We start from the raw sequence: 8,355 nt of genomic DNA, 5'->3' as shown, positions 1-8,355 counted from the left end.
TTGTATGATCAACTGATCAAGAAAAAAAATAGAGACAAGAACCCCAAAGACAAAACCGCAAATATGGGAACTCTGAAGAACTTGAAGGATTTTGTTTCAAAATGCCATTATTGCAGAGTTAAAGCAAGTATCAAAACATGCCTAGTGCCAAGGACAAACAAGTGGCTTAAAAAATGCTCGGAGGCAACATCCTGAAAAAGTATGGCCTGCTCAAAGCTGCAGAGAATTTGGATTTTCAGCAAAAGCAACGAGGGCAAATGAACAGGCCAACAAGTCTTCAATACTCCAGGAAAAAGCAATGTAACAGAATTAGAACAGCCACAGAAGAGGAAATCACTGGATTCTATGAACGGGACAACAGTAGAGCAACATGGAAAGAGGAAGGCAAACCAGCAGAAGTGCTTCTTGAACGGCACAATTCAGAACCTTAATCATTATTTTAAGAGGGAATATTCAGAGATTAAGATGTCCTATGAATTCTGCAAAATACTTCCTTTGGGGTTGTCACGTCAACAGTCCATGATAGGGACACATGCCTCTGGAAATACCCACACTGACCTCCAGTTCATGGTGGAAAAACTACAATAAAGTGATCCGCTTGCAGCTTGTTTTTGTGCTGTGAGAACCAGAAGAGTGCATGTACAGAGTGCTCCCTTTGCCAACCAAAACCACAAAACATATGCATTTGATGCTGGTTCGAGTGGAAAACAAAGCTGGAGAGAGAGAAAAAAAAAGGAGAAAAGACAAAGGGAAACATGGAGGTCCCTGTACATTTGACAGTAAAATAAAAGGTGGCACACTACAGACTACTGGAGGACTTCGCCAAAGGATTGAAAAGAGAAGTTGGGGTAACACGTATACAACATTTGACACCAATACTCCAGAGAATGTAAAGACAAAACTGCAGAAAGAGTTGGTGCATATTGACTTTGCGGAGAACTCCGTGTAATTTCAATGAAACCCAGGCAATTCACATCAGTGATTCTGCGTCACCCTCTGCAATCTGGGCCCATCTTTCAAAAACACTGGCCTAATTCCTTGAGCATGGCCCTTCAGCTACTTTTGGAGTTTAACTTTTGTCTTATGTTTAACGGTTGATTTGTAAAAATTTTATATACACACGTCATCCCCAATTCACCCATATGATGTACATGAGTATGATTTGTTTTAGATCGGGAAATCAATGTTCAAATGTTTGGCGGAAATATCTTATTTTTCATTTATGTTTTCAGCTATCACAAGGTCATACATTCAGGCATCATGTGGAGTTATGAAAACCTTAACACAGACAAGTTCATGTACAAATGTATAAGTAGTGTTTTCAATTATATTATTTGCAACTAAAATTGATGGCTGTAGACAAATGTAACTTCCATCATGTCATTAGACGTCTGAGAAAAAGATACATTCCTGAATAGTACAGTCACAGCCATTATGAGATATTATTTCTAGACAAATCATAGACACCTGGTAAAATGGTGTTTCACTAAGTTTTAATTTCTGAAAGCTTGCAGGGCAGAATAACCCACAGTTTAATTAAAGAGCTGTACCCCTTTTGTCAGCATTAAGAGGGCTCAACATAAGGCAACAGTCTAATTAAATGTTAGTAAGTTTTTCAATGTGAAATGTAAGCATAACAGTTGTGTTAATATTCATGTAGAATTGCCGTTAAGGTCACTTGCCTACTACACTGTAGTGTTTAAATTGTCAGGGGTCAGTTTGTACAACAAAAAAGCAACTTATTGTACTGTCAAACATCAGGCCACTATTACTTAGGACCAAGCAGCAGTCTCCCCACCCCATTCAGAGGCCTGGGCAGTAGGGGCAGCTGACCAATCCTCAGTGGCTGGCTGGGCACTCCAGTCCTCTGCAAGAGAGAAGACATTGAAGAGGTGCAAATACATGACCAACAATCATACATTTCAGTGTATTTGAGTAGGTTAAACAATCAACCCGACTGATGACAATTATGGTGCATCAATTAGAGGGAGGCTGATGTTACACTCACAACACTCACCAGTGAACCCCTCAGCAGTTGGCTTGGCAGGAGCAGCAGCTGAAAGTCAAGCAGAAACTCAATTAGGATTACAATTAAACATGAGACCTTTCAGACAAACACATTTGATAGGTCCTGAAGTACCAAGAGTCATTTATATCCAACTCAAAATTAGATTTAGAAAATGCTACCAAGTGCATCAGTCAAGAAACTAAAACCAAGTCTTAGCATAGTGGAACCAGAAACCACATCTCCACTTTCCTTACCTGCAGAGAACTGCTGGATGGGGACTGAGGGCATAGCCATTCCCTCAGCTGCTGGAGCAGTCCACTCTCTCTGGAACTCCTTTCCAACAGCTTTCTCAGACTCAGCCTGTTCCTCCTTCTCAATCTGACAGGTAAAACAATGAGCGGCAGGCTAACAAGGCGAACAGAACATGCAAGATCCATTACTGTTGAAGGTAAGCTTGTCCTACCAGTAAATTTAGTGTATAATGGTGTCTAAAAGGCCTGCTTCTTACCTCCTCAGGGTCCCTGTAGAAATAGAGATCAGGCATGACCTCCCAGGGGTGCTCCCTGGAGATGGTGCCCCGCATCCTCAGCACCTCCCTGGACAACATCCACATCAGACCCAGAGTGGTGACCCTGGAGCACAAATCAGACCATGACCAACTACACCAATGAGACTAGAACACCTGTCTTTTACAGAAACATGTAGCAAGGCCTATACCAAATTCCCCTCCCTCTTACACACAGATGGAGCAAGGAGAGAAAAGAGGCACTGCGTTTCTGTAGCACACATCCTACACCCAGCACCGCACTGACAGGACTGCGCCGGGCTCTAACGGTATGCAAGACAAACACCAACCAGGAGACTCACATAGGTGTTAAGTGTATGAGGGCAAAGCAGTCTAACCTTGTTGTTGCAGGGGATGGCGATGTCGACATATCTGAGTGGGGAGTCAGTGTTGCACAGGGCAATGGTGGGGATGTTGACGTAAGAGGCTTCAGGGGCTGGTGGTCGGCACGAGGGTCCGTTACGATTAAGAGGCGGGGCTTCCCGAAGGCAGCCTGTATTTGATTAGTCAAGGTTCCGGGGGTGAAACGACCATGGCACCAGTGGCCGAGGCAAACTTCAGCACAGCTCTCTACAAAAATGTATATGAAAGGCTATTAGCGACCTAGCTGCAGACAGCATGTGTAACACCCATCACTGCCCTTGGAATCTAAAAGCAAGTTGCACTAGACTGCATGCAGAATTGATGTGGCCCAGGCCACTATCAAACGAAAATCATTGTGCGGAAGCCCTACCGATGTTACATCGAGAGCATCACTGGTTGCATCACTTCCTGGTACAGTAACTGCTCGGCCTCCGACCGCAAGGCACAACAGAGTGTAGTGCGTACGGCCCAGTACATCATTGGGGCCAAGCTTCCTGCCATCCAGGACCTCTATACCAGGTGGTGTCAGAGGAAGACCCTAAAACTTGTCAAAGACCCCACCCACCCCAGTCAGACGGCTCTCTACTACTGCATGGCAAGCGGTACCGGAGAGCCAAGTCTAGGACAAAGGCTTAACAGCTTTTCACCCCCAAGCCATAAGACCCCTGAACAGGTGATCCAGGCTACTTGCCCCCCCCTTTACACTGCTGCTACTCTGTTTATCATATATGCAGTCACTTTAACCATACCTACATGTACAAACTATCTCAATTACCCCGACTAACCGGTGCCCCTGCACATTGGCTACCCAGACTATCTGCATTATGTCCCGCCACCCAACAACTCCACTTTTACACTACTGTTTGTCATAAACTCATAAAAAAAATAAAAAATAAACTTCCCTTTTCAGGACCCTGTCTTTAAAAGAACATTCATAAAAACACAAATAACTTCACACTTCATTGTAAAGAGTTTAAAGGCAGTTTCCCATGCTTGTTCAATGAACCATTAACAATTATGAACATGCACCTGTGAAACGGTCATTAAGACACTAACAGCTTACAGACGGTAGACAATTAAGGTCACAGTTATGAAAACTTAGGACACTAGAGGCGTTTCTACTGACTCTGGAAAAACACCAAAAGAAAGATGCCCAGGGTCCCCGCTCATCTGCGTGAACATGCTTCAAGGAGGCATGAGGACTGCAGACGTGGCCAGGGAAATAAATTGTAATGTCCGTACTGAGAGACACCTAAGACAGCACGGACAGCTGATTGTCCTTGCATTAGCAGACCACGTGTAACAAAAACCTGCACAGGATCAGTACATCTGAACACACTTATGGGACAGGTACAGGATGGCAACAACTGCCCAAGTTAAACAAGGAACGCACAATCCCTACATCAGTGCTCAGACTGTCCGCAATAGGCTGAGATGCTGGACTGATGGCTTGTAGGCCTGTTGTAAAGGCAGGTTCTCACCAGACGTCACCGGCAACAACATCACCTATGGGCACAAATCCACCGTTGCTGGACCAGACAGGACAGGCAAAAAGTGCTCTTCACTGTCGAGTCACAGTCATCTCACCAGGGATGATAGTCGGAGTCACGTTTATCGTCGAAGGAATGAGCGTTACACTGAGGCCTGTACTTTGGAGCAGGATTGATTTGGAGGTGGAGGGTCTGTCATGGTCTGGGGCGGTGTGTCACAGCATCAGACTAAACTTGTTGTCATTGCAGGCAACCTCAATGCTCATGTGGTACCCTTCCTGCAGGCTCATCCTGACTAGAGGTCGACCGATTAATCGGAATAGCCGATTAACGGTGGGTTAACTGCCTTGTTCAGGGGCAGAACGACAGATTTTCACCTTGTCAGCTCAGGGGATCCAATCTTGCAACCTTACAGTTAACTAGTCCAACGCTCTAACCACCTACCTCTCATTGCACTCCACGAGGAGCCTGCCTGTTACGCGACTGCAGTAGAAGCCAAGGTAAGTTGCTAGCTAGCATTAAACGTCTTATAAAAACAACAAATCAATCATAATCACTAGTTATAACTACACATGGTTGATGATATTACTAGTTTATCTAGCGTGTCCCTTGCATATAATTGATGCAACGCTGGGGGATGATTTAACAAAAGCGCATTTGCGAAAAAAGCACAATTGTTGGACGACTGTACCTAACTATAAACACCAATGCCTTCCTTAAAATCAATACACAGAAGTATACTTTTTTAAACCTGCATATTTAGCTAAAAGAAATCCAGGTTAGCAGGCAATATTAACCAGGTGAAATTGTGTCATTTCTCTTGCGTTCATTGCCCGCAGTCAGGGTAAATGCAACAGTTTGGGCAACCTGGCTCATTCCGAACTAATTTGCCAGAATATTACGTAATTATGACATGACATTGTACAACCTTCAATGTAACAAGAATATTTAGACTTAGGGATGCCACCCGTTAGATAAAATATGGAACGATTCCGTATTTCACCAAAATAAAAGGTTTTGTTTTCAAAATGATAGTTTCCAGATTCGACCATATTAATGACCAAAGGCTCGTATTTCTGTGTGATTATGTTATAATTAAGTCTATGATTTGATATTTGATAGAGCAGTCTGACTGAGCGATGGTAGGCAGCAGACTCGTAAGCATTAAGTCAAACAGCACTTTCGTGCATTTTGCCAGCAGCTCTTCGCAAGCACAGCGCTGTTTATCACTTCAAGCCTGTCACCCTAATGGCTGGTTTAACCGATGTGAAATGGCTAGCTTGTTAGCTGGGTGTGCGCTAATAGCATTTCAAACGTCACTCGCTCTGAGACTTGGAGTAGTTATTCCCCTTGCTCTGCAATGGCCGCAGCTTTTGTGGAGCGATGGGTAGCACTGCTTCGAGTGTGGCTGTTGTCGATATGTTCCTGGTTCGAGCCCAGGTAGGGGCGAGGAGAGGGAAGGAAGCTATTCTGTTACACTGGCAATACTAAAGTGCCTATAAGAACATCCAATAGTCAAAGGTATATGAAATACAAATGGTAGAGAGAAATAGTCCTATAAATACTATATTAACTACAACTTAAAACCTCTTACCTTGGAATATTGAAGTCTCATGTTACAAGGAACCACCAACTTTCATATGTTCTCATGTTCTGAGCAAGGAACTCAAACGTTAGCTTTTTTACATGGGACATATTGCACTTTTACTTCTCCAACACTTTGTTTTTGGATTACTTAAACATGTTATATTATATTAAGTTAAAAGTTTTCATTCTGTATTGTTTTAATTGTTACAAAAAAATATATTTTTTTATTATTTATTTTAATTTGGTTGATTAATCAGTATCGGCTTTTTTTGGTCCTCCAATAAATCGGTAACGGCGTTGAAAAATCATAATCGGTCGACCTCTAATCCTGACATGACCCTCCAGCACGACAATGCCACCAGCCATACTGCTCGTTCTGTGTGTGATTTCCTGCAAGACAGGAATGTCAGTGTTCTGCCATGGCCAGCGAAGAGCCCGGATCTCAATCCCATTGAGCACGTCTGGGACCTGTTGGATCTGAGGTCGAGGGCTCAGAAATGTCCGGGAACTTGCAGGTGCCTTGGTGAAGACTGGGGTAACATCTCACAGCAAGAACTGGCAAATCTGGTGCAGTCCATGAGGAGGAGATGCACTGCAGTACTTAATGTAGCTGGTGGCCACACCAGATACTGACTGTTAGTTTTGATTTTGACCCCTCCCCCCTTGTTCAGGGACACATTATTCAATTTATGTGGAACTTGTTCAGTTTATATCTGAGTTGTTGAATCTAGTTATGTTCATACAAATATTTACACATCAAGTTTGCTGAAAATAAATACAGGTGACAGAGAGGACATTTCTTTTTTTGCTGAGTTAATATGCTGTCACTTTAACCATACCTACATGTACATACTACCTCAATTACCCTGACTAACCTGTGTCTGTATATAGCCTCGCTACTGTTATTATTCACTGTTTTTTTATTCCCTATGCATTGTTCACCTATTTTTTTTAACTTAAATTGCACGGTTGGTTTGGGCCTCTAAGTAAGCATTTCACTCTAAGGTACACCGGTTGTATTCGGCACACATGACAAACTTATTTGATTTGTTAACAAAAACCTGGGCCCAATCCCTCTAGCAAACTTTCGACACCTGCACACCGACATCGGTGCAAGGCTTTGTGCACACATGCAGTCACATCTATACAGAAACATGTCTAATTGATGGGTAAACACACGGCAAGTATCCAATTACACTCATTATTCACCGTGTCCACTACGCTGCCAGCTGAAGCTCTACCTGTCCAGTGTTCCTGGAGGAGATGGCCCAGACGTCAGCTGGGTTCTCCACGGCAACAATGGCACAGGCTGCCAGCAGTAGCTTCTCCCAGGTATTCCTCATGTTGATGATGTACACACCTGAGGACAAGGGGCAGTCAGTAAACCCAGATCTGTGTCCAGTTTACCCTGCCCAAATGTGCTCCATCTAGTGAGAGAAAGAATCAATAATCAACTCTAGTTCTGTGAGCTGAAGGGGACTGAATCATTTTTTGTTACAGCCCAGCATTGAAACAGACATCCATTTCAACTATTAATCAAGACCTTGAATATCAATCAAATGTATTTATAAAGCCCTTTATACATCAGCCAATGTCACAAAGTGCTATACAGAAACCCAGAACAAATAAATAAAATCAGGCATGCTTGTGCCAGACCAGCAGCCTGCATTAACAGTATCCCTCCTCAACCGGGGTGGGTTGACCACTGGCCACAACAAGTAGTTTTGTTCCACTGAGTGTTTTGGGCGTTAAGGACTGCCAACCACTCACCATCACTCTTCCTCTTGTAGGTGTAGTGCTCCATCTGAAAGTCCATGTTAGTTCCTCCCAGATGGGTTCCTGCAGCCAGGAACTTCAGCACATCCTCCTCCTTCATTTGAAGGACATCTAGATTTCCAGACATCTTGACTACTTTCCCTGCATTGAGTCCGAAAAAAAAAAGAAAAATGACTAAGAGTCAAAAGTGCATATAATTGTTTTTTTTTTTTAAGTATTCAACAATTATTCCAGGCACAGACATTGTAGTTGATAGGGCCATCTACGCGTTGCGCTTAAGCCCGAGGGGCCTATTGCCTAGAATTAAATGGCCTGGCTAGTGTACTCGGCAGGACACCGTGCGTTAAACAGCATGTCAGGCATGTCTACTCGACATGTTAGTGTTAGCTTTCAAGTCATATAAAGCCTTCAAATTCAAACGTCTAGATAGACTAATGTGAGATATTCTGCACATAGTCACTGATTACTTCGTCTATTTAAGTGACGCTTGACATTAAAAAGCGTGAAATGTAACTTACAACGCACCACGAAACAACGCGAAACCTGTAACACGCGGCGTCAAAGAG

At 43.4% G+C, this 8,355-nt stretch overlaps 1 pseudogene; it reads right to left on the bottom strand.

Annotated features, from left to right (window-relative positions):
• Window positions 1-1,476: 1,476 nt before the first annotated feature.
• Window positions 1,477-8,355, bottom strand: LOC139364896 (small ribosomal subunit protein uS2-like; annotated as a pseudogene).

Source organism: Oncorhynchus clarkii, chromosome 13, assembly GCF_045791955.1.
Source record: "Oncorhynchus clarkii lewisi isolate Uvic-CL-2024 chromosome 13, UVic_Ocla_1.0, whole genome shotgun sequence".
NCBI lineage: Eukaryota > Metazoa > Chordata > Actinopteri > Salmoniformes > Salmonidae > Oncorhynchus > Oncorhynchus clarkii.
This window is presented reverse-complemented; position numbering and strand designations above follow the sequence as displayed.